At 44.8% G+C, this 26979-nt stretch overlaps 2 long non-coding RNA genes across 4 annotated transcripts in view; both read left to right on the top strand.

Annotated features, from left to right (window-relative positions):
• Positions 1 to 26979, top strand: part of LOC146429724 (uncharacterized) — an 80423-nt gene that overhangs the window by 5012 nt on the left and 48432 nt on the right. The window contains exon 1 of one of the 3 annotated variants that reach the window (XR_014855670.1): positions 18246 to 18704. The exons of the other annotated variants lie outside the window; for them this stretch is intronic. This is a non-coding gene — a long non-coding RNA (uncharacterized LOC146429724). Of the gene's footprint in view, positions 1 to 18245; positions 18705 to 26979 lie in introns of those variants that run through there. 3 annotated transcript variants of the gene reach the window in all.
• On the top strand, positions 2388 to 4611 carry LOC146429725 (uncharacterized). The gene is made up of 3 exons (XR_014855680.1): positions 2388 to 2527; positions 4135 to 4214; positions 4529 to 4611. It is a non-coding gene; the product is annotated as an uncharacterized LOC146429725 (long non-coding RNA).

The raw sequence follows: 26979 nt of genomic DNA, 5'->3' as shown, positions 1-26979 counted from the left end.
ATATGACATTAGAATCCCGCATTCAGCAGCTGGGATTGGCTGTTGTACAAAGGGAAGGAGCTGCAGGAGTGGTCAGGCTCATGGGCTTTCTCTAAACAGCATCTCCTGCTGCCACTGTCAGACCAATGATTGCCCAGGGCAAGGGAGTTTGAGCCAGTAGAACATTTTTATATGTTATAAAGCAGCTTTAGGAGTTGTGGAGTAGTGAAACAAATCTGTGTTTAGGACCTGTGCTAAAGGCAAAGACTTTGCTGGTAAATCTGGCTTAGCTCAGTCCAAACTCCTTTGCTACAGAGTAGCCCAGAGATGGCAGGTAGATCTATTTTCCATATGGAAAGCTGGAGGGAAAGGGCAGATGTCAAGTGTTTTATACATTTGGAAACATTCAGTTTTTATATTGAATCACAGCTTTAATTGGCTGGTTTTTAATCACATTGAACACTTGGAAGGAAATGCCTTTTTATTAGATTGGCTTTTGTAATTTCTCAGCCCTGCTTGAGGCAGAGAAACCCTCAACATTGCTTTAGTCTTTCAAATCCACCAGCTCTTCTTACACAAAATCTGTGCTGTGTATTTACTGATTTAGGAGCTGAAGTAGCTAAAAGAGGAAAAGAGCAAAGCAGAGCCTTAAGGTTTATCATTTATCTGAGGCGATGCACATTTATCTGCTCTCTAGATGAAGCAGTATTTTAAAAGACACTAAGCATGAAATGATTAATCAAACAGAAAGAAAAGGGTTTTCAGAGAGTTTGGTAAAGCATACTTGAGAAACTATGTTTTCCATCCCATTGAAATGTAAATACTCAGAAACACAGTCCCTTCAAAAGCCCAGTTTTTTTTTTCTGGGGACCCTTGTTATGTGGTTATTATTCTTTTTCCTGTGATCACGAACTAGGTAGGGAGTGTTTCTGTCTAAGCAGGGCAGTAAGAGAATTAAATTAATGTCACACCACCAAAGACACTACAGCTCAATTTACAAATGACTTCGCTCCTTATCATGAAGGATTTTCATGTTATGTCTCTTTTCATAGACCCAGACTTCTGAGACGAAATTGGCAAAATCTGTTTCAGATGTGACAGCTGTAAACAGCCTGCAGTCAAAATGATTTCATTTTGTAGACACATTTAAAGAAGAAAAAAGCCTTAGGCTGTGCTTGTGATACTTCCACTCCCCATCCTCGAGCACCCTCAGTGCAGTGATCCCTGAGCACTGGGAGAGGTTGGCCCAGGGCATTGGTTCAACAGGCTGGGCTTTGGCAGGACCCGCAGGCCTTTCAGGGAAGCCTTTCAGTTGGCACATCTGCAGCTCCTTACAATATTGGCTTTGGGAGGTGGAAAAGTACACAGCGGGGCAACAACATCGGCATTTATGGGTCAGAAAGTCTTGTAGAATAAATGCCACCCCTTTGTGTAGTCTCTGTGTAAATCAGCTCAGAGTGAAGGCTGCCCAAAACCTTAGGATCAAATATGTTGAGGACCACATACTTCTAGGGAGAATGGAATAGGGACGATTATATCTCTCCTATTGCACCACTGCCCATGCCCCCTAATCTGGGTTTTGGTTTTAGTGGGACTTGCTAAAGCTGGATTGGGTTCATCTAACTTTTTTGGGCATAGAAAGAGGGATATTATTGCAATGAGTTTGATAACTTGTTTGGGGTTTTTTTCCCATTTGGCTATCTGATCCTGAGTAAGCCAGAAAATATTCTGTTGTATTTAAGTTTTCAATTCTTTCAAATTCCTTCTATAAATAAAGATTGTTCTCACTTCAAAAACAAGAACACTATTCCAAAAGAAGTCTGCAGTATTTTGCTTTGCAAACTCAAAAATTTTTATTTTATGGATTTTTTTCCCCAAGCAAGATATATTTCAAATATAGACAAATTGAGTTTGTAGAAAAGTGTGCTTTTTGATGGATAATACATTCATTGGGAATGTCTGCCCAGCTCCAGATGGCAAATAACACCTCTGGGAGGTGGCTGGGATGATATACCTTGAAATCTCCCCCAGAGCTGGCTAGGAGGAGCTGGGGACATTTGGGGCTGGGGCTCCCCAAACCCTGGTAACCAGCACTGAGGGCTGACATATGGACAGGGGACCAGAGGAGCCAGATATAGGCACACATAATTTACTGCCTTGCCTGGGGAGATGGGTCTAACAGGGGCTGTGCTTGTAAACAGGAGCCAAATTAACATCTTTTGTGATGAGGAGTCTGAATTTGCTGCCAGGCAGCAGCAGATCCCCATTTTTGCCTCTGGCTTTGAGCTGCCTTTCCTCCACCACCTGTCTGCATGTGAGTAGGCTTTAGTCCCAAAAAGGCTTTTATTTCTCTGGGTAAAAGGCCAAAGTTAACACAATTTTGTAATAATTTACAGTGTCCGAGGGAGGTCTATCATGCCAAAGGAAACAGTATTCACCCACTAAGCAACCTGGTCCCACTGATGGGAATGGCAGTGATCTTGTAGCTTTATGGGGATGGGTGTTCACCCTACTGCTCCATGAATGGAACTTGGGCTCAGCAAAGGAGGTAATTCTGGGATTAGCCATAAGACCCTTCCCTTCCCCTTCCCCTTCCCCTTCCCCTTCCCCTTCCCCTTCCCCTTCCCCTTCCCCTTCCCCTTCCCCTTCCCCTTCCCCTTCCCTCCCCTCACCTCCCAAATGCAATTGTGTAAACTCTGCTTAGTTAGAAATCTTCCTGTGGGCAAAACCCTGAGCTGGATTGTATGGTTTTGATCAGGAATAAATTGCATATAAAAAGGCTGGTAATCCAAAGATCTGTGTGATAATCCTAATTCTCTTGTAGGATTTCTGTGTGATATTAGACAAGGCACTTAAGGACTCTCTCCTTCTCTTTGCACAGCTAAGAAACCATGATGGATAACGCTCAGCCCATCCATCACAAGGGTTGTGAGGCTTAATTGCATAATGTTTGCAAAGCTTCTGGAAATCCTCAGATGTGGACTGGAACATGGGTGCTTGTGTGAAGAGCTGTGTGTGAAGAGGTGGATGCTGGCTAAGCAAGATGTTCATACTGAGCTGTATGACTGCAGGGAGGAGGAGGAGGCAGAGGCCAGGGCTTTGCAGGCAGCATGGGGCTGTGAAATTGTAATTTGAGGACTTGTTTCAATGGACTCATGTTTAGCTTTGTCTGGAGGGCTCTTCTTCCTCTTATCCTGCCCAGGAGAAGTGTTTGCTGTCTTTCTCTGGAGGGTAATGCTTAGGGGAGAGGTGACATTGGCAAATTCTGTGCCTGGTCCTACTGTGCCGGCAGGGAACTCATGCCCATAGTCTCACTTTCACAGCAATGCTGAGTCCTTGCAAACGGAGCTGGGAATGCAATAACAGCAAAACATGCTCCTTTAACCTACTCGGCACCATCGTGTAAAATAATACCCCAGATAGGTACCCTGAATGTTTTTATAATTTATTCATTCAACAATATCTTTTGATGTAGTTAATGTTGTATTTCTCTGGCCAGGGCTGACACATGAAGCGTGAGAAATCCTAATGGACAGACTGCTTTGTCTTTTTGAAAACAAACTCGTGTTATCTGCCAAGTGGCCTAAATGAACTGATTCCTCTGGGATATGCTGCCGGGCCATGGGGGATGCACTGGTTGCCTACTGGAGTGTTCAGGCTGGCCTTTAACTGGGGAAGGGGTGAAAGAGGCCAGCGTCCAGGGAATCCTGTTCCATTTTATCCAAACTGGTCAACACCTATGCTGTTCCTTCTCTCCTCCAGTATTTTTAATTTATGTAAATACCAATAAATGGGAAAAAAGCATGGTTGGTCTCCCCAGTGCACAAGTCTACACTAAGCTGTAGCCATGAAAACCTTCCCTTTCTCCCATTTATTTTCCTCACTAAGAGACTTCCTTGTACAAAACTAAACTTTTTTCCTTATTTTATCCTCATCCTTCTGTCATGTTTTGTGCTCCCTTGGTCCTACTGCAGCAGTGGAGTTGAGAAGTGAACTGGTTTTCTCCAGTTGAATCTGATGAACTAGATTTCCATGGTTTGGGCCTAATCCTTAAAACACCAAGCCAGTGGAAACAAAGAGGATGAATGTATGTCAATGGTTTTATTTTGGAGGGATATTTTTAGTTTTTGACTTTTCATGGCCTGTCTGTCCTAGATCACTGAAGAAACTAGAGGCATTTATAAACAGAGGGGTCCCTGAAGCTGTATTTTATCCCCAGAGCAAGAACTCCAAGGGTAAGTGTTAATCTCAATCTGATTTCATGTGCAAACCAGCTGCTTGGATCTCTTGCCCTGCATCTGTCTCAGATGGGGCTGGTTTCCACCACATTGTTTAGTGCAGCCAGAAAGTTAATTTAGTGCATATTGGGAAATTCCTCAAACACCATGAGACTTAACACCGTTTTTTCCATCAAACCCTTGAAGTTTGTGTTGATATTTCGAGGTGTGAGACTGCAGGGCTGGGGAGTGGAATGTTTCACTAATTTATTGGAGGGAGCTGATCTGGGGTGTTATCTCCATAGACCAAGCTGTTACTGTTTCACTTACAGGCTAAGTGCAATATAACTCAAAGTCACAAAGCATTCCCTGTAATGCAAGCTCCACAACACTCTCCTGTGGCTTACACCTGAGGTAAAGATTGTGTCTGCCAGCCTCCATGAATAATTTTCCAGTGTATTCTAATTGGGTTTACACAAGGCCCAAGTTTATTTATATATGTGCTTTCAAGTGCGTTATCCAGCGGTGAGGGTGCTGCTTTGGGAATCGTGAGATGAGAGCTCTTGGGCTGACTTTGCTCCTGCCTCTGCTGTGATTTTGGGTGAGTGTTTGATGACAGATGTGCCTCTGGGTGTTACCTGGGTCTCACAGCCTCAGCAGCTCAGCACAGCCCAGTACAGTCCTCAGTGCAGACAGTGGGAAATGCCAGTAACATAATTAGAGTTACAGAAACATTAATGTTCCTTCAAGTGAAAGGTCTGGGAAGTCTGGTTATGAGAGAGTCACTCTCTTTGGCTCAGAAAGGAAATGAGGGTCAAAAAGCACAGAGTTGTTGCTTTGGAGTTCCCAGAGCTCTGTGTAGGGGAGGTTTCCTGGAGAAGAGTGGCGAGCTTGGCAGAAGGGAAAGAGGACCCATCTGTCTCTGTGTGAAAACAAAGGCTTGTTTGGAGAGCCTGATAACTGTTCAGTTCAGCACAAGAGCAGGAGCTGTGTAATTTCAGTCCCCCTAACCTAGCCTTTAGGGGAGACAGAATTCAAGCTCAGGTCACTTCTGCCACCCAGGGCTTCCCATTTCAATCAGTCTGAAGGCACAGGCTGTGTCTATGTGAGGAAGTGCTGCAGAGAACCAGCAGCAGTCAATAAAGGTGTGGAGGGGACCAGCGCTCACTGGTGGCCTGGAGGAGACAGCAGATGGGAAAGCAAGAGGAGAAGGAGGAGCCTCTGAGTGTTCAGATGTGCCCAGAGAGGGGCTGCTGGACAGGGTCCAGGGTCTGGTACTTACAGCAGTTCAGGGTCCTCTCCAGTGAGTTCACAGGTGATTGAGAAATGTTCTTTGATAAATAGTCACATCAAGTCCCTAAACTGGGATGTACCTGGGGGTTGGCAGAGGGCGGGCATGGGCTGAGAGGTTATGTACACCTTCCCACCCTGCTGCTGGCCCAGTCAGCAACTGCACAGTGCCCCATTATCACCCGGATCATTGAATCCATCCAACCACCGTGGGGTGGCAGAAGGTCAAGCTCTGATCTGAGGGTTGTTAATATCTCAGGATATTTCATGCCAGCACATGAGCACCAGCATGACTACATGTATACATGGGTTGTTATTTTTTTCTTCCCTGTCCTCCTCCCTCTCTGCAGGGTGGTCCTGCTTTTTTTATTTTTAGAGAAGACCTAAAACCAACCCTGATATGTTTTCCCGTTTTCCAGGGCAGCATGGAGCAGGTTTAATGCACTCAAAGATGGGTGGGCTTGGGCGTTTCAGGGGCACTTTTGTACCTGCCCTATACAGTAAAACCTCAGGCCCCTTTGTCTTGGGACCTAAAAGCTGTTTTGGAACTCACTCCTACCAAAACCCTGCTCTGAGGATAGCTGATAGGCTGACAGCAAGGCAAACAAGCTATGGAGACACGAAAAGGAGTCTCAAGATCCTGACTTGTATATAAACCAGATTTGTTTAAAAAAAAAAAAAAAAAAAGAAGAAAAAAGCTCAATCCCACTCACTGCTTTTTAGGGGTATGGAGGAGGTTATTCAGTAACTCGCACGGTCACAAAGGCACTTTGTTCCTAATAGGGCCTGAAATGTTACGACCTAATGTGTAACTTCCCCATTTACTCATGTAGCAGGATCGAGGTTACTCTGTAAGGACATGAAATAGCTGCTCCTTCGTGACACTGCAGAGCAGCAGCCCTGGCATCTGCTTCAGGAGGAGGGATGTGCCAACCTGGGCATGCAAACAGCAGTTCCTCTGAGCTCGGGCTGGGCACAGTCGTGGCATCCTCCTCATCAACAGGGCTGGCTGGCTCTCCAAAATGTGCTGTGTGCACGGGCTGGCACAGAGGAGCTCAGCACCCAAAAACCTGTGATGTGAAGCCACGAAGTCTGGCCATGCCTGGGAGTTGCTGGCAGGTAATAAGTGGGAGCTGGCCTCTCCCTGCAGCCAGAGGTGGTGGCTTGTTCAGAAAAATGCAAGTTGCTTACACTTCTAAGGTGCTTTAGATTTTCAAGCAATTGGCTTTAAGGAAAGGTGAGGCATCCCCATTAGAGACAGGCTTCCTCCACGACATGGGAAAACAGCCTGGGAAAACTAAAGCAGTCCATTGGAGAATTGAGTGCAAGACTAATCTCCTTCCCCAGCCCATGCCTTAGCCCTCATTATTACCTGAAATTGTGACTGTCATTGAAACAGAGATCTTGTTTGCTTTTCTGATCCCAGCAGGGGATTAGTTTGAAGCACAGGGACCAGGAGCCTTCATTAATATGACACCTAGGCAGCACAACTGCAGCTGATGCTGTTATTCAACTCAGTAACTGAGTCTTTGAGGAATTATTCTGCATTATTTGCTTCTCTTGTATCACATGGCAGGAAGTGCCACAGGATAATTACTCAAATTAGAAATGCTTCCTTTAGTCTGTTTTAAACATTTCACATTTCATCTTCCCAGGTGCCTGATGTCAGAGAAGGGTCCTAGGGGCTGCAGGGCTCTTTTGGAGTGTTATCATGGAGGGGCCTCCTAGAAAGAGCTGAAAGAGACCTAAAATGCTGGTGACAACAGGACGAAGATCAGGGAAGGTGGAGACAAGATGATACCATCTGTTCTGTTGCCAGATTTTTGTACTTCCTTGTATTTTACTGATAATGTCTAATAAAAGACACAGCTTTTCGCACCTTTATGGGGAAAATATACTTTGTTAAAGAAGATTAACTGGGAAATGAAATGGGGCAGGAGGGCACAAAACTGCAGAAAAATTAATTTTGGGGCTTTGTTTTCTTTCTTTTCCTGGACACACTTTCAATGCCTTTTATCAGGATGTCCCCATCCCTGGAGGTGTCCAAGGCCAGGTTGGATGGGGCTTGGAGCAGCCTGGGATAGTGGAAGGTGTCCCTGCCCATGGCAGGAGGTGGAACTGGATGAGCTTTAAAATCCTTTCCTCTAACTCTTCTGTGATTCTATGATAATTTTATTTTATCAAATCCAAGTTTAGAAGAAAAATAAATTCTCTTAGATAATTTCTACTCCTGCCCAAGGACCTGTCAAGGACCTCTGGGGCGCCATCTGCAGTGTGTGGTCCAGCAGTGCCTGTCCAGCCTGTCCCCAGGTATCTGGAGAGATGTCATGAATTCCAGAGTTTGCTCATTCCTAAGGCAAATTCCTAAATAGCAGCAAGTATCAACTTACCCCCAAGTGGAAACTACAGCCAATGGGATGAGGTGAACATCCCCTTCCTGGCAGCAGCAGTAGTGGTTTTCTAGCCACATGTCCATGGATTTATTTCACACGGCCATTCCTGACCTTTTTTACTTTTTTCTTTATCTGCTTGGCCTTCCCACAAATATTATTGCATTTGTCAGAATAGACCAATTAAGCGGCCAGAGCCCTTAATGAAATCCTTGACTTTTCCTTAACCTTCCTGAGGAATTGCTCATTAGTGGGAAATGTTGCTGCTGGTTTGTACACACAGACAGAGAATTCTCCAAACCAATCTCCAGGTGGGATGGTGCCAGCTCCTAGCAGTGGGAATCCCAATTGTCCCATTCTTATGGATCCTGATAGCTTAGAAATGGCAAAAATAGACCTTTGGTGCCCTGCCAATCGTGTGCACCTGTGAGATCTTTTGAAAGAAACAGCTGAAATCAGTAATTTGCAGAATGATGGCATTTCTGGGTTCGGGCCTTTAGCCATAAAGGGATCGCACTGATTCACAGGGAGGCAAAAAATCTTTTTACTTGTCCCCGTTCTTCCTCCTTTGCACCTCAGGGAGGAAATGGGCCATTTTGTCCTGTGCCAAAAGCAAAATGACAAGAAAAGCTTTTTTTTTTTTTTTGTACTGCTTAATTTTAGACTCTGAGTGCTTTGAAATGTTGGGCTCCAAGCGGAGAGCACAAATTCCCTTTACTTACTGCATCCCCAGCTGCTCTGATTTCTCCTGAAGGCAGAGGACTCCTGCTCTTTCCCTCGCTCTCAGAAAAAGAATTAAACCCCACATATGCATATTTCATCACAGAGTCCAAGCACCTGTGTGAAGATCCTGAAATGCTTCTGACAGAGACCTGTTCACAGTAGTGAATTTTTTAAATTAAGCTTCTCTCTAAAAAAAAAATCATGAATCCTTGAGGAAATATTTCTCATCTTCCAACTTGTTTTGATATAATTTGGAAGCAAATAGTTTAGCAAAGCTATTAGAGACAGGTCTTGTAATAATTAAAATCAATGCAATTGACACACAGTTTCTCAAGGCTGATTTTTTTTTTTACTTCCTTTCTCTCCTTCTGCTCCACACAGCAATTGTTCCAGTGGGAAACAGGTGGAAGGAAAATTGAGTTTTCATTGCATTAATTTCTAATTATTGCTTTTTATCTGTAATGGGTGTGGAATGCTTAATCTTTGAACTACAATGTCAAAACGTATTTGCTAGATAGATCAAATGAAAATAATCCCTCCTTTTTTTTTCGTGCATAGTAACTGCTGTTTTATTTATATGTCATGGGCATATTAACATTTAATCACTTTTGTTGTATTCATCTCCCAAATGACTGTGCCCTGGGTAGGAGAGGATGAAATGGCAGCAGGTGTGTTGAGTTCTGGGGCTGGTGATGTTCTCCTGCACCTGCAATGGTGACTGAGTGACACCGGGCCAGGTGAGGAGGTATCAGAATCACAGAATGGTTGGAAGGGACCTCAAAGATCATCTCCTTCTACCTCCCTGCCACGGGCAGGGACGCCTTCCCCTATCCCAGGCTGCTCCAAGACGCAGTGTCCAACCTGGCCTTGGACACTGCCAGGGATCCAGGGGCAGCCACAGCTTCTCTGGGCACCCTGTGCCAGGGCCTCAGCACTCTCACAGGGAACAATTTTTTTATAATTTCTCATCTAACCCTCATCTTTGTTAGTGGGAAGCCATTCCCCCTTGTCCTGTCACTCCATCCCTTGTAAAGAGTCTCTCTCTTCATCTTTCCTTCAGGTCCTGGAAGGCCACAATTAAGTGACCACAAAGCTTCTCTTTTCCAGGCTGAACAATCCCAATCCTCTCAGCCTTTCCTCCCAGCAGAGCTGTTCCATCCCTCGGATCATCCTGGTGCCTCCTCTGGACTCTCTCCAGCAGCTCCATGTCTTTCCAATGCCGGGACCCCTAAGCTGGGGGCAGCTCTGCAGGTGGGGTCTCTTGAGAGCAAGGTACTGAGGGATGGAACTGAAACCTGTGCATGTTAACCTTTGTAGCCTGTTTTGTTTGCATTCATATATGATCTTGATTCAAATTTTATGGTAATAAACCAAAGCCAAATCTAGGTGTGGTCCTCAGCTGGGCCTTGGTTAGACCAAATTTAGAGAGAAGTGTCTGGATAGGCAACCTGGTCTAGTGGAAGGTGTTCCTTCCCAGGGCAGGGGCTTGGAATGAGATGAGCTCTAAGATCCCTTCCAACCCAACCCATCCTCTGCTGGCATAGTGCTTAAACATGATTCTAAAGAAGGGTGGAGGTTTGAGAGGTTTGTCTTTAAGATACAGTCCTGGCCTGACCATGTGCCCTTCTTGAGAGCCCAGTGGCCAAGGCAGGACAGAGTTGTAGAAATCAAAATATTTTTTCATGCAAGATGAGGGTTGTGCTGAGGGACTGCAGATCTCTTTTGATTTTTATTTTCTAAATGCAGATGTAAAAAGCCCCTTTTTGATTTCTATTTCCTGGGACATTTTATGTTTTTGTTCCTAGGGCTCTGAACTGGAACTTTGAGGCTGCATTTGGGAAGTCTCCTAGGTGTTTCTATGAAATGATTTAGGTTTTATTTCCTGATCCAGCCCCAGAGGGAGCATTTGGTCAGTGTGCCCAAGCAGTGTCCACCCGTTGTTACTTCAGCCCTCCAAGGCCCCTCAGTTACCACTGCCAGAGAAAGTTGGCCCCCAAGGCTTGAATTACAGTGAAGCCATGGATAGAAAATACACCATGAAATTTTATGGCTCCTGTGAAGGGGCTGCCATCTGCTTTTTCTTTCTCCCCCCCCCTTTCTTTTTTTATAGCCATTCCACAGTCTATTAAACCATTACTGTCTGCTCCCCCACTTCCCGCCAAGATCTGTGTCCATTTCAAAATACAACACTTTGGGTTTCAAAAAAGCCCTTGGGAATTCTCCAGATCAGTCACACTGTACAGACCTTTACTGTTTTATTTTTTTTTAATTGGCATCTATTTGTTCACATGCATAGGTACATATTGCTCTCAGCCCCTTGGCCCTTCCCCTCCACCTCCTCTTTCTTCACACAAAATAGAAAAAATCTTGCTGTGATGAGCCTGAGCAAGAATTGCTGTGTCTGATTGTGCTTTGCATGGAGGGGTACTCTGAATGTCCAGCCTGAATTGTGCTTGTTAGGCTCCTCCTGCGATGAGAGGTAAAGGCTGCAGGTACAGGGCTGCTTTGCAAAATTACTCAGAGTCCTACAAGCAGGAGGGCTTTGAGTACTTTCCACCTGAAGACATATCTGGCTCCAAACATCAAGTGTGATAACAAGTGCTCTATCTGATCTTGCTTTCCTGTGCTGTTATTACTCCATCACTTTCCTCACTGTTGTTTTATAAAGTGGGAACTGGATTCCACTTGCCTCTGGAAATCACTTTTACACATGTGGTGAGCTTTGTAACTTCTTGTGATGGAAGGGTTTTCCTTTCCTTTAAACATTTGGGTAGGTTTCATATCTCCCTTCCCCCTGTTTTTTGTTCTGGAAGGTGGAACAAAATCACTTCAGCTGTGACAGGTGTGCCCGAGAGGGAACATGTAGATCCTGCCGGATGCCGGCATCACTCTGCAGGAAACTCATGAGGTTGGATACTGGTGCAAGGCATTCCTGCTAGTTCTTAAATGGATCCAGCTCTAAACCAAACCAGATTTCCATAGCAAATGTGTCTCTGCAACTTATGCATCTATTGGATGGGGATTGTAGGTGCAAATCAGGGGTGTGATTTGCATTTGATTACAAAATAGCTCCCTTGTGGTCCCTGTGTAAAAAACACACTTTTTGGGAAGGTGATTCACCATCCCATCCTTACTTTCCTTTTCCTGCTGGTTCTGCACTGCACAAATAGCCACAGGGATCCAGGCAGCCTGGAAAAGCCCAGGGCAGAGCTGCTGCTGTGGTTACACCTCAGCAATGCTGCTGACTCCATAGCAGCAGATGGCTCAGATGTACTCACTGATTTATGCTCCATAGTCATTTCAAGATGCTGTGTGATGGTTTAGGGCCACCTGCAGCATCCCAGGGAGGAGGAGAGTCTAGGTGCTTTGCCAGCCAAATGGAAATGCTGTATTTAATCCCCAAGCTGTGCAAACAGGCCTCTGGACAAGTAGCTTGGTGCAAACTCTGCTTCCCCTGCAGCTCCTGCTTTCCAAGAGGATTCTGCTTCACAGGCACTGATCCTATGCTTGGCTTCGTGGAGCTGGGAAACCACTAGAGGGAGATGGGAATGACTCCCAATATCTGTAATTCTCTTGTTTTCTCTAACAAATAACAATTAACCTTTGCAGCTGCACGGCTGGAACAAGGCTCCAGTCATTCTCTGGGACCTTCCGTACCTGGAAGGAGGAGCTCCAGCCAGGTCTGCTGGGTCCTTATTTTGGGAAACATCTTTGTTTTTTTTCTTAATATAAATCACACAGCCTCACTCTGTGCTTGAATTCTGAACCCAAAACTTTGTTGTTGCTTCCTTTTATGCTAAATGGGAGTTATAAGTGTTCTCTGAGAAGTTATATATGGGACTAATTTGCTGTTCTTCAGCTTTTTTATCTGGGATAAAAAACGTTTGGAAGCATCTGTAGCTGCAGGCAGACCACAAGAGTGCCTGCATTTCCCTGTCCCTGATTAAACTCAGAATACAGGGTTTGTCTTTAAGGTAAAGACTAGTCTGTGCTGCTGGAGGTTAACAGGCAATTTGAAAAATGAAACAAGAATGATAAATATTTCCCATCCCAAAATGTGGATATTTCTTGGTAATACATGGAAGCATACAAAAACACTGGTTTGAAGTAAGCTCATAAGACTAAAATGAAGAAAATAATTGTTTTTGGTGTGTTTCTCTCAAACACGGATTTTCATTTCATCCCTCTTTTTCATCTTTCTACTGTGATTTAAAAAATAAAAAGAGACAGGCAGAAAGCTAAAAGAAGCAGTGTGAGTGTGTGAGCGTGTGAATATGAGTGTGTGAGAGAGAAAGAAAGATTGCTGAAAACTAAGACACAGTTTCTTGGTTTGAAACAATGTGAGAATTTTCATTACTTGCATTTGAAAAAAAAAGACCCAACCAAACTCAGAGCAAACCGAAACCTCATGTGCAAACTGTCAGATTCTTTCAGAAGGTATTTTTCACTTGAAAGCACTTGCTCATAGAAAGCATCTTGCCCAGCCTTGTTATGAATACAAAAGCTGCACCTAATTGGTTTATATGTTGACAGGCATCTTATTACTGAGAATAACAGCATGTGTGTTTTCCCCCTCACTGTGTGGGATCGCTCTGGCTGGACCCTGTCACCCGCCAGCCGTGGGATTTGCTGCTGCAAGAGGAGGCAGCAGTTTGGTGGCTCATTTCTCCCTTTTCCATTGCAAATCAGCTGTTTGCAAATGTAACCTGGGTGCTGGGAATTACATGTGTCTGAGGTGACGGTGTTTGGTGTTTGTGTCTTCAGGGTTCATTGTGGTCCAGCTGGGACATCAGGTGTCCTGCTGGACACTGGAGCTGTTAAATGCAGGAGGTTGGGGGCTGAACTGACCCAAACTGGTGCCTATTTTGTGAATCCATCCTGGAGCTGTCGTGCTGGATTGAGCAGTGTCCAGAGGCACCACACTGTGCCCGGATGCTCCTGGTTTTCCCTCTCTTTATGTGGTAGGGGTTGACAGCTTGAATATTACAATAATACAATACAACCCTAAATACAGACAACATGTAACTGTGTTGTTTACCGTTCTTCAGCTTTTCCACCTGGGATAAAAACATTCTGGGGCCATCTATAGCCACTGGCAGAGTACAAGGCTGTCTTCATTTCCCCATCCCTGATTTAAGCCAAAATTCAGGACTTACTTTTCAGGTAAAGGCTAGTCTGTGCTGCCAGTGGTAAGATGGCAACTTGAAATCTGAAATTAGAATGATAAATACTTCCCAGTGACAACTGTGTTGGCTGAGGTTTTACCTGGGGATCTCAGGAGACACCAGAGGAAGGTTGCCTGCTTGCTGAGCACTGGCATGTAGCTTATGCACTAATTAAACATTAGGTGGGATTTTCAGACGCGCCTGTAGGAGGAAGGCAGTTGAGATCTCAACAGCTTTGGTGTTTTCAAAAACCTCTTTGCCTCTCCAAATTCTCTGCTGGGGACTGGCAACCCCCACTTGGTGGCAACTTGATGGCCCAAAGCAACCTCCAGCTCAGAGTAAATTAGAGCTGGTGTAAACCCAAGTCAAAAATCACACTTGAGCACAAGGCCATTACTCCAAGCCCTTTGAAGGACTTGTTCCTAGGAGGTTTTGATGCCTAGGCAGCCACATGGGCCTCCTCTGCCAGCTCTGTGCATCTCCAGCTGTGTTAATGGCTCAAAAAGTCACTGAACAGCTGAGAAGTGGATGAGAAATGTGTGGCATTACACAGTTCTCCTTCTTGGACTATATTTACAGGATCCCAGGAGCTGCTGCATATTTAATATTTATTGGAAATCAGAAGAACTAGACACAGTTCCAGGAGTTACAGATAGAACTGGGGCCTTCTTTGAACTGGGGATTCGCTCCGACCCAACTCCTGTCGTGTAAGACCCTCAGGGGTAGCAGAGGAAAAGAAATGGTTACACCAATCTTGGTCTTGATAGAAGCTGTAATGTAAACCATGCACTCAGGTTAAACTCATCTCAAAGTGATGCAAAGAGAAATTCAGAGACTCTTCATTAGCTACAGAGCTAATTAAAAATCACAGGTTACAGCATTCATTAACTCTCAGGCTCATGGTGGGATTCTTGGGGATGTCATGTGCACTGCCAGGAGCTGGACTCAATGACCCTTTTGGGGCCCTTCCAACTCAGGATATTCTGTGATTCCAGGAATTGGCTATTTTTAATTCAAATCTACTGCCTGATGTGAGACAAAGTCTTTGACTTTGCTTGGTTGGAGAGGTCAGTGCCTGGCAGAGTTAGTGACCAGCTGTACCTGTGCTGCCCATGGGAACAGCCTCCAAAAACCTCCATGGCTGGGACAGAGCCAGTGGAAGGGATGTCAAAACATGTAGGAGTTTCTGCACCTCCGTGATGACTGACACTGCTCAGCTGCAAAGCCAAAATCCGCCCAGGATAGTTGTGAACGTTTGACCACTTTGACTGTCTGCAACACAGAGTCTTTTTGTGCAAAAACCATGTCTTTGTTGTAAAATAGATATATTTGCTGGCAGATGCTCGACTGCACAATGAAGATGTGTTGTGCTACTTATGTCTCTTATCCTTTGAGCCCCCAAGCATGTCCACTGCCAGTCAGAGGCATCACTGAGCAGGAGTGAACATGGGCTGGCATGCACATTTAATAAAACCATGGATTTTTACACTGGACTCACAGGCTCTTGTCAGCCTTACCACAGTGCTGGAGGATGGGTGCCGCTGTGAATACCATGTGGTGTTCCCAGGGCTGTGGCATCTTTTAAAATCAGTCAAATGTGGCCTTGATATAACAGCAGTGAAGCTCGCCAAGGATTTACTGCTGAAGGGGTTTCAGTCGAAAAAACACACTTCCCACAAAATCAGAACTTTGATTAAAAACCAAATTCCCTTCAGGAAAAACATGCCAGTGTTTTTTACTTGGGGTTTCCTGGAACTTTTCATTTCTCAAATGGAATGGAAAAATTTTAGTTCAAGAGTAATTCATGTTTACTGCCTGCTAGCCACCTCCTGACCTGAAATATGGCCCTGAGGACATGCGTGGGCTTTGCTGCTGTGAGAACAGCTGGGCCATGGCCTAGGCAGGACACCTGGTTCCAAGACGACACAAGCAGGAGGCATCATTATCTGTCTGGGTGCAATTTGGGACTGAAGTGACCAAAACAGGCAGTGAAACAGAAATTATAAATTTTGAGCAGACTTGGGTAATGGTAAAGCCACAAACACATTTACAGAATAGTCATAATTTCAACCTCCCAGGCAGAGAAACTGGGGTTTAAATGGAATTATTTGCTCACAGAAATGGTGGGGGGGCAGGGAGCACATGAGTTTTTAGTGAGAGATCCTCGCTATAAGGACCTCATTTCTCTGGTAGGATTTCTCATCTAATGCCAACCTCCAGGACTGAAATGAGAGGATGTTTTCCTTCAGGCTGCTAAGGGAAATGCTACCCTGGAAAATTTTTTAATTTTAGGTGTTGAAATCCAGCTATTTCCTGTGCTATGCATTTGTGTGACACATACATGACATAATTGAAACTTCTGGAAACTCTTAGAAAATTAACCCTCCCTCTCAATGTCATATAAACTGGAAAGCCATTTGGAAAGTTGAAATAGTGTGTGGGATGTGAAATTAATGCGTGTGTGCAGAAAATCTTTGGTGAAGGTGAAGGGTTTGGTTTTCCTCAGCCTGGCCATTTCTTGCAGTAGCCAAACACTGCTTTGGGCCAAGGTTCTGTACATGGTGCTGAGATCCTGCATAGAAATCAGTGATAAAACACTGCTAACAACATTTCTTCTTTGCTCCACTAACAAAATATTCTTGCCTAACCATGCCTAACCATGCTCACCAATTAGCCTGCTAATTAGACCCCCAGTATCTGTTTAGATTATTAATGAAGCTGAAATACTTTTTTATAGGAACATTAGATATAGCTGAAGAGACTGCTTCAGGGGGTGGGAGATACTGCAAGTGTGGGTCATGTTTTCTTCTTTGTTGTGCTGAGTTTGGGGGATGTTTGTTCAAAAACCTGCTGTGCTGTGAGTCTGGTGGGGTGAAGTGGCTCCCCAAGTCCATGGTACTGGTGCTGCTGGGAAAGGTTTTTGATGGGATAAGTAGGGATCAGTCCTGGGTTGAAAAGAGGAGCATGTAGGGAAAGGAACTTTCCATTACTTTCCCAAGTAATAGGGAATTTGAGCTGGAGTTTTTTAGAGAAACATTTAAAAATAGAATATTTCAGGTAACTCTAACAAAATGAAATATTCCTTCTTGGCTTAAACTTGTCCAAAAGGAAATGTTTCATTTTGATTTGCCCAACAAAATATTCAATTTGTTTGGGAAAAAAAAAAAGAAAAAGAGTGTTTCTCATGATGTAGTTTTACTTTGTAAAAAATGTCATATTCTATCAGAAAAAAACCCAATTCTAATAGAAAATTCCCTGCTGACCCCTGCTGCAATCTGTCCTCGCTGCTGGAGACAAACTGGACTGGCTTTTATAGCCTTCAAGGCTGACCCTTTCCCTTTGATCACTGCTGATTCACTTCCTAGCAGTGGGTGCTCCACTGCCCGGAACACTCTATTCTCATTGCTACTCTTTGTTTGGAAAAGTCGCTATAAGCTTTTAGCATCCCAGTGGGCATGGAGAAAGGGTCATTATACAAATTCCCACTTGGCCAGAAACAAGCCTGGCTCTTCTTTTACATGAGCTCACCCTGAAGTAAAACACCAGCTTTTTGTGACCTGCTGCCCCCAGAGCTGCCTTTGCTTGGACGGTACAGTGTGTCTTTATCAGCTCTGGGCACACGGGGCCAACTCTGCTGGAGCAGTGGGAGGCATGGCCTGTGCTGAGCAAGGACAAGCTGCCTGTTCATCACCAGCACAAAAAGGACCTTCCTTTCTCAGTGACCCTCAAAGCCAAGCATGGCTGGGGCAAGGTTCTACCCTGGGACAGCTACCTTGTGGATGGAATTTCCTGGGGCTGCTCTGGGTTCATAGAAAAATGGAATCATGGAGTGATTTGGCTTGGAAGGGACATTAAAGTCCATCTAACTCCAGCAGGGACACCTTCCACTATCCCAGGGTGCTCCAAGCCCTGCCCAACCTGGCCTTGAACACTTCTGGGGATGGGGCAGCCACAGCTTCTCTGGGCACCCTGTGCCAGGGCCTCCGCAATCTCACAGGGAAGGATTTCTTCCTCACATCTAATCTAAACTCAGTTTGGAGTTATCCCACCTTGCCTTGACACTAGAGCTCCTGATGAAGATTCCAGCTCCATCTTTCCTTGTAATCTCTTCAGACACTGGAAGGTCCTGTGAGGTCTCCAGGTGGGTTTGAGTGGTGGGCACCATGCTCACAAGCAGTTGGAGAAAGGGGTTGAACATCAACAGAAACTATTGGAAAATTTGACATCTGCTACTCCCTTGCCTTGTTCTTGTCTCCATGTACTTGGGCTTGAGATGGATGAGAGCACCTCTACCTCAGACTCCATGGATGCAGACAAAGCCAGCCTTATCATCAGGTCAACTGTGTATTCAGACATCAATTTTTTTTTTTTTTAACTAAACTTACTGATCTAGACACAGTCTCTCTAAATAGACATATTTAAGATCTGTAGTGTACATGGGATGAGGATAATGGGGGGAGGGACTTGGGCACAGCTCTACACCACCCTTGGCAAACAATCTGTGGCTTTTCAAACGGAGAGTTCCAAACCGTGTGGATGCAATCTGAAGTTTAGCAGCAGAGGAAAATACAAAGAAGGCTGGAAAGTTTCAATGGAGCCTTGGTTTGTTTTATTACAGAAAAAACAGACAAATCTTATCAGCAGGCCACATACTTTCTTCCCAAACTTGCATTTTTCATCTACAGTGATTAAGTTTTGTTAGAAAAGAAAGAATCTATTTCTGGTTTGGGACAACGAGGAATGGGAGTTTTTGGTATTTTCTTTCTTTGTTTGCTTAAAATTGTGATATTCTGGGGACATGCTGCAAAGCAAGACCCAAATAGCACCACATCTTGACAAGATTTAGAGAGCTCCAAGATCCCTGAAGGAACATGAAATATTTCAGTGTTCAGATCTGAAGACAATTCCTGCCTTTCCTCCTCAGCTTTTATTTTTAATAGGTAAGTCTTTTCTATGCTTATTATGAAGGAAAATTGAGCAGGTTGTGGGGAAGGGAGGGGATGAAGATATTTAAAGGAATGTGGGTTTGGTCTGGCACAATGTGTTGGAGTCTACTGGCATACTGTGAGCTGTCTTAAGTCCTAATAGGAAATAAATTGGTTTTGGGGTGCTGTTGAGGACTCACAGGAGGTCTGGCTGTTTAGAAGGCCAATGGGACTGTTCCAAGGGCAGCTCTTATCACGAAGGGGAGGCTGTTACAGCAAACACTGTGTTTCTTGTGAGTCCAGAGTGCACATCTCTTGCTGCAAAATTAAGAGTACAAATTGTCCTGGTCATGAATTGAAGGACACTGACCTGGGAGGTGGCGTTTACAGTACACGGCATCTCTCCAAGGTTTCCCTGACAGGGACGCTGGGGCTTGTTTTGTCTGTGACCAACAGGCTTTTTCCTCTTTGACCCTTCATCTGGGTCCAGCAGTGTCACCCTGAATCCTTCTCTTTGACTCTATTTTTTCAGTTCAGAAATTCCTCCCTCTGACCCTGTTTTGTCAGAGATAATTTTCCCTCTGTTGTTCTGGGTTGGGCAAGAACTGCTCAACTCAGCTCTGAATCAGCATGGCAGCCAAAACACTGATTTAGAACTGCATGTTTCCAAAACACTCTTTTTGTTTATCTCACTACTGTGTTGCCTGTGTTGCCCTCCTGTGCAACTGGAAGGGTTCTTGCCAAAATACCTTAAGCAACTTGCTTTACAAAATGCTGCCTTTCAGAAACCTTTCTCAAGTGAACAAAAGCCAGATCTTGGGAAACATTCAGGCTTTTACTCTAAGAAGCACAAATAACATATTGTAATAAGAATCATTAATTAATAGCATCTTTTACTATAAATAACATGAATTTAAATTGAAATCAGTTTTGGTAAAAGTTATTAGTAGCCAGTTGAAAGAGATGAAGTTGAATATGAAAATATCCCAGCAGTTGTGTTTGGCAGTGTCTAATCAAATCTGCACTTTGTCCCAGCTCTCCCAGGGCTGTGTTGATGCACAGGACTTCAACATGCAAAGAAAATCCCATGGGCATCACCTTTAGTTCCCATTTTTTAAACTTGAAGAACAGTTTTGATTTGCCGGGAACCTGCCAAGAGTCCAACAGTTGCTTCACTTGAAGGTGTGGAAGGTGTGAAATGTGTTGCTTTTGTCGGCCTTTGGGAGAATACAGGCAGTGAACTGGAGTTTCAGTTGATCTCATAGAATTGCAGAATGGTTTGGTTTGGAGGAACCTTAAACATCATCTTCATCCACCCCCCTGCCATGAGCAGGGACACCTTCCACTGTCCCAGGTTGCTCCAACCCTGTCCAGCCTGGCCTTGGACACTTCCAGGGGTCCAGGGGCAGCCGCAGCTTCTCTGGGCACCCTGTGCTGGGGCCTCACCACTCTGATTAAATCTAAATCTCTTTTCATTTAAAACCATCCTCTTGCTATCTGCCCCTGTAAAAAGTAATTTCTTTGACTTTATGTCTGTAGTGTGATGTGTACCCTTTGCAAGGCTTGTGTCTCCTGGGCCACATATGGAGCAGGAGGAAGCAGGGCTGCTGTGGATGATTCCCTTGTCTGAGGCACTGCCTGCATATTTGTCCTCACTGTTGCTGGTGCACAGGAATCTCAGAAGGAGCCATGGGGCTTTGCTGGAGAGAGCTGCTGTCTGTGAGCCATGGGCACATCAATGAGCCCTGGAGATGACAAGTTTTTCAGCCATGGGGATGCCGTATCTGGGACCTTCTGGCATCACTGGGCAGGGGCACTTGCTCCAAGCTGCCATTTCCATGCTGGGCAGAAGGTTTGCAGCTCTTGGTGACCATGATCAGATGGAGACTTGGTGGAAAAGTGCAGGGCTGCTGTGGTGAGAACTCTGTTTGTTTATTCCAAGGCTGATTTCAGCCCTCAGCTGCTTGTTCCTCCTGTTGAACAGGACTGCAAAGCTCTTCCCAAACACTGTAACTAGGTCAGCCTGAGGAGAGGGCTTTGTTTGGCACTCCAGTCTATCTGTCTATTTTTTTCCCCCTTGCTGTTTTTAGTTTTTCCAAAGCAGAATCCTTTATTTAAGCTCTCCTCTGAAACCTGGCAAAAACAAAGACCTAGTAGTTTCATAAACCTTAGTCTTTGCCTGAACACCTTCCAGCCACACAGCATAAATAGATCCCCTCAGTGGTTAAGCAGAGGTATCTCTTTCCAGCATTGCCTTAAGCACAGACACTCACCAGGTGCTGTGGGTCCAGGCCATGAGCAGCCTGCAGTCCCATAGGAGGGGACTGGGTATGAAGCAAATAATTTCTTGCAAATCACTTTAGATGTAAATGTTCACTTTTGAATGTTTTTTGGGCTCTGAATCTGGGGATGGTGCCTCATCCCAGCACTTTTGCATTCCCTGGAGCTATGCCCAGCTGCTGCTTGGTGTGTGAGCAGGAAATAATTGGAGCGTAGGGACAGAACCTCAGTTCAAAACCTGACTTTGGATGTGTCTCTAAATGTAACTTCTCAGCCTGTTCCCAAACCCTAAGTGCCTCTGGCTGCATGTTCTATTGATGAGAAAATCCTAAATCCCAGAGCAGGGGGCTGACAAAGGTGGACCTGAGGGATGGGAACTGGGTGGTAGTGGTGGATGAGCAAAGTCATTATGAAGCACATTCTCAAAATGTAATCGGGGCAGCGAGAGGGAGAATGAATCAATGTCGTCTTGAGTAAGCAGGGAGATCAGCCTGGCCACATTCCTGAGATAGCTGTGTGGAGATCTGACACTGGTATTCCTGGGAGACTTAAAACTGAGTCCTGAACTAGGAGTGTAACCTAACCTTGGGAGCAGTGGGAACATGAAGATGATTAAGGTAATCTCAGGAGGTTGCAAAAGAGAAGGTCAGTCTGGTTCAGCGAGTGCAGAGGGGCTCAGATTTAATTCCTCTGTAATATCCATGGCTGTGAAAGGAACTGCCATGCTCCGCCCTGGCAGCATAGCCTGTCCTGCAGAGCAGTGTCCTATTTTCCCCAGAGATGATCAGCTGGAAGATGGGCATGAGACAAGTAGGGCCTGCAGTAACTCTGGGAAGAGGGAAGTCTCTTTTTGCTCTTTGCAGAGTGCCGAGCACTTCCTTTGCAGCTGAACCTTCATGGCGTTGTTTCAGAGAACACTTCTTGCTTTAGTAAAGAAGACAGAGAGCAAAGGTTGGTACCTTCCATTGTCTTTTGGGAATTGTGTATTAGATAGCTTTGAACATGGCTTTAAAACGGTCAGGATTCATCTAATCTCTAATAGGTGTCTAGGAAAGCCCCAGCCAAATGGTCATGGGGACTGACCACTCTGTAATTTCTCAAATTTTGAATCTTTCTACCAGGATGTGGCTGGAGGGAGCTCCCTAAGCAGGGTCCTGGGAGCTACCCTGGATCTCACAAGACCATTGGTCCTGCTTAGGACAGAAAGACTTGGAGGCAAGAGCCTCCACATGGATCCCTTACATCACCTCCCAAGAGGGTGATCAGTTAAAGCTGGTTGAGCCTCAGTTTACCTTTAGCTCTACTAATACAGCAAAGTCCTCTCAGCTCTACTAAAGGCTTCCTGCCTGCTTTGCTGCTAATGGGGGCAGGGGGAATATCCACCCCATTTCTAATTGTCACGTTTGAGTCTTGTGCAGGCAGAGATTCATTCCATATGGCAAAGGGGTCCAAGCTGCTCAGCTTGGCACAGCCAGGCAGCTGGTGGGAAAATGATACATTTAATTGTATGGACATCATAGGACTGGAGTTGTTTGCTTAATCCTGGAGTTGGAAATAAATACATAAAATACTTTATGTACATTTGGCTGGGGGTGATTTGGAGCATTCAAACTTTCCTCATAGTGAGGACTTGGAGGGCAATATGTGAAGGAGAGTCCCATTTTCAAGCTGCACAGGACGTATCTGAGCTGCTTGTAAGTTTGCTGGGTTGGGTTTGTGGACATTTCAGCCACCTGTAAATGTGGCCCCATGATATGAACTGAGTCAGATCAGAGTCTCTTCTGATTTTCAAGGAAGCACTTTTTGATGTGTGAAATTGGCCTATAAAACCCAAAAGAGGGAGATCTGCCCTGGACCCAGAGGTGATCACTTCTGCTTATGGTCAACATGTCTTTACTTTTCCCTGAATTTCCAATGTGTTGATCAGCTCTTGCTGTCTGCTGGAAAAAGCTGTCTCACATAAGAGCCAAAATCTCCCTGTTTTACAAGTTTCTTCTCCCTATATCTCTGCATTTGCTTCTCTCCCTTCACACACAGCACCTTTCTCTGGGGTTGTTTGCTGGTGGTGACAGTTCTAGGAGGCAGAGGATGGCAGGGCTTGTCTCACTATCGAGTCTCCCAATGTACAGGTGGAAACCACAGTCCATATGGTAGGACAGGCTGAACTTCTGTACCATGAAGCAGCACTTGGTGAGAGGATAGAGAGGAGATTAGGCATGGGAACAGAGGTGTCAAACCTGGCGTTTTCCCTCTGACTGCCACTACCCAGCACTGCTGCTCATTTTCTGAGGGTTTCCCAGACAGATGAGAGCTGTGGGGCTCCTTTCCAGCCTTTCTGGAGGTTGACATGTGCTTGTGGTAAGGCCAGCATTTACCAGAATTGTCAGATCTACCACATGAAGCAGCATTTGTGTCTTGCTAGTCATCAGCCTGACTGGAAAGACAGCACATCTGGTCCAATCAGGAAACCCGGAAAACAAGAAACACAGGTGAATCCCCCCTGCCAAAATCTCTGAGGAGGAATGTCCAGGAAAATCTGAAAAAATTAGTTTTCCCAAAACTGCTGCTTCTGCCAGACAAAGATGTACAATGCCTGGAGAAGGCAGAACGTGGTTATCTGTAACCCACAGTAATTTTGCCTTAGTTTCTAATAACCATTATTTTGAGCTCTGGAGTGTGAGGTTTTAACTTGCTTCCAAACTATTCATTACACAGAACACTCCTGATAGCCATATCAACATCCTGCTTGGGTTCTTGACACAATTAATAACCCCAGCTCTTGCCAGCAGTGATAAGATAAATAGCTTGCTCTGACCTAAGGCTGGTTACTCTTAGGTCACTCCAAAGCATCCTCTCCATCAGAAGTGGATCAGGATCTTCTGAAGGGATGGAAAGGGAGACTGAACACACATCTCAGTCTATGCTGTTATCTCCATGAGCTGCACTCTTCATTATTCATATTCAGCTGCAGACCTTGTGGCTCAGAAGGTGCTCTGCCAGGCCTTGATGAAATTTGGGCTGAATTTGGCACAAGGAGCGAGGCAGTCACTGCTGGGAGGGATTTATTTCCTTACTTTGTGAGGGGTCAGGGCTGCTGACAATAATATTGGTGACCCACCTTCTCTGCTGCTCCCAAGCACTTCATATTCATCCACCTGGATTCATTCTGCTCCAGATCCTTGGGGCTGTTTCCTGGGAATAGTGAATGACATAGTTCTCATTTGTTCCCTTTCTGACCACCTTCCATTTGGTACTGACTCTATTTAATATTTCATTTTGCATTTTCATAGCTAGGCACTTATAGACATTAATTATTTAATGGCCACATTTCTTGTATTAAATGTATAGACAGCTGCTGGTGTTTTCTAAAGGGCGTGTTCACTAGTCGGGATATGCTGCTCCTCCAACTTTCAAATAAAAATCTCAAAGGTCCTTTTTTTGTTGAGCAGTTTCAAAGCCTCACTTTCTTGTTCAGCACCTTCAAAAGCACTGAGTGTTGAGCTAACCTTGTTCTCACCACAGTCCCTAAGAAAATAGGGCTGAGCCATTTTAAAACCCTCTCTCTCCCCCCCACCAAATCTAGCACTGTAGCAGTATTCCCAAGCTTTTATCGGCAGCTACATCAGGGGTAAGCAAGCAGGCAAGCCTGGCTTTTTAGCCTCATTTCTGTTCATTTGGAGGAATTCTGTAGCCTCAGAGGAGTTGCTCTGGAGGCACAAAGCGTATAAGGGCAAAGTGTGATTATTCCATCTAACTAAAGATTTTTCAACCTTGTCCCATCAGCTGGTCTGGTTCAGGCTCAGATGACTGAGGCAGGAGAGGGTGATGGGATAAGCACTGTTATAAAGGTGTGTGAGGGTTTGGTTTTCATATAGATGGAAGATAACAGAATGGAGGACACTCACCAGTGGGATGGGAATTCCCAGCGTGCCAACATCAAAAGGCAGGTGATCTGAATATTGCTCTCCAACACAAATTCCCGACTTAATGTCTGTGACTGTGTGATGCCTCTGTCTTGGGAGTTGGGTGACATTTGTGGCTTTGTTTTGTCCAGGTAGCTGGGCCGTGCCTCTCTCACAGGGAGTGGGAGCTGCTTGGGTGAGCACATCACATGGTCTGACACAGCCCCACAGCTCCAGCTCTGCTGGAAATACCACACTGAAACTGTTTTTCTTTGGAGAAAGGCAGCTTCACTTCCTCTTGGTAACTGATTTTGCTCAGACCTTTGTGACTGACAGAAAGTAAGGCAGCCTTGTGAACCTGCCTCCTCTCCAAACTCAGCCTCCTCCCAGGGATGTTTCTTCTTGGTTCTCCATCCAGCCCCACTGGACTTTGCCTTTAGAACTGTGGAGACATTGTACTTTGCAGTTGGAAAGAATGTGCATATTTTGGGGGAGTAATCCAGGCATGTCCTGAGTAGGGGAGATATCTCCAAAGCTTTCCTGGAATTCCAAGCTCACCATGAGCAAGTCAACCTCTCTTCATTAATCCCAACATGATGGAGCAGGATGGATTTGCTCATGGGTGGAGCTGGAAGGGAGTAATAAACTCCTCTTAATGAAGGGAGCACTTTGGTTTGCTGTGTCTGGCAGGCTGTTTTCATCTTTTTTACTTCTGGTAGTTTGGCATCCTGGGCAAGACAGAGGGACTGGGCTTTGGGAGTGGTAGGCATGCACTCAATTTGCTGCCTACCCCTGGCAGAGGATCAAGGCTGGAATTTTCATTACCCTTGCTTTGCCTGCCAGAAAGAAGCACTTTGATTTAATTCTGGTGGCTTCTTGCTCAATGCCAAGCTTGGAACGTGATGCTCTGATGTCTTCCAGCTTCTTAAAGCAACCACAATGTCCCGCCAAGGAAATATATATTTACACAACAGAGGAACTGCACTGAAGTGTGGAGTCACTTTATTAACAGCAAGCCATGTTAGAGGTGGATCCCATGGTTTGGAATATGAGACTGGCTCCTTTTGTAATCCTGTGTACCAAGCTCTGATATGATTAGAAATGCCTGATTCCTCAGTAACTATTCTTGGAAAGCTCATCTTGTTAAAAAGCCGTCACTGTGCCGCTCTCCCTGGGAGAGGATGAGGGATGCTAAGGGGCTGATGGAATATTTTCTGGCATTAATGTCCTTTAAGAAAGAAGATTGTGCTTTTGATGATGGCATTTTTTGACAGAAGCCATCTGCTAACCTCAAAATGTTGCTTTTGTGCCAAAAGAATACCTCAAAACTCACTTGTGTTATTTTCTGGACAAAAATCCAAGAGCTTTGGGGTTTTGGCAACAGATTTCAAGGATTTAACAAAAAAAAAAGGAAAAAAAAAAAGGTTTTGTGTCACTGTTGAGCCACTAGCAGAGAAGGAAAGCCCCGATTCTCAGCGTGGCATAGAAAAAGGTACTTTATTGTTTGAATCCAACATATATGTAGAGTTTTCAAAGGTCACTCAGATTGGTCAGTCAGAAACCTCCCCCTAGGCTTGATTGGCCAGGCCTGCACTGTCCAAATCTCGAGACACTGTTTTAATAACATCCAAACTTTATCTTTGTTTAGAAAACACAAGAATTCTCATGGGAAAGACCTGTGCTAGCCACAGTTTTGTTTTTGTAAAACCAAGGGGCCGAAAGATTTTTTTTTTAGTTCTGTTTAAAAATTTAGGAAAAATATGGTCATATTTTCCATGTGATGGAAAGGACCCTCTTTCAAATTAGCTCTAGATATTCATAAAAGATGTGTGTTAGTGGGTACTTCACTACAGCCAAGTTCTGTCACAAATCACGATATGGGAGGATGTGTGGAAACCAGTACAACCTACAAGATTTTTGTTCCTTGCAGCTCTCTCTGAGGTAGTTTAAGCTGATCCAATGTGAGAGGAACAGATGAAATAAGACACAGAAACAAATTCTGAACATGTCTGAGGCCACAAGAAGTTTCAGTTTTATTCGGATTCACACATCTGGTACATGCACTGTTATTTCCATTCATTTTGCATTGACTGTTACATTATCCTACA

This window comes from Lichenostomus cassidix, chromosome 18, assembly GCF_008360975.1.
Source record: "Lichenostomus cassidix isolate B80296 chromosome 18, HeHo_3.0, whole genome shotgun sequence".
NCBI lineage: Eukaryota > Metazoa > Chordata > Aves > Passeriformes > Meliphagidae > Lichenostomus > Lichenostomus cassidix.
The sequence above is the reverse complement of the archived record's forward strand: the minus strand, read 5'-3'. Positions and strand labels throughout refer to the sequence as shown.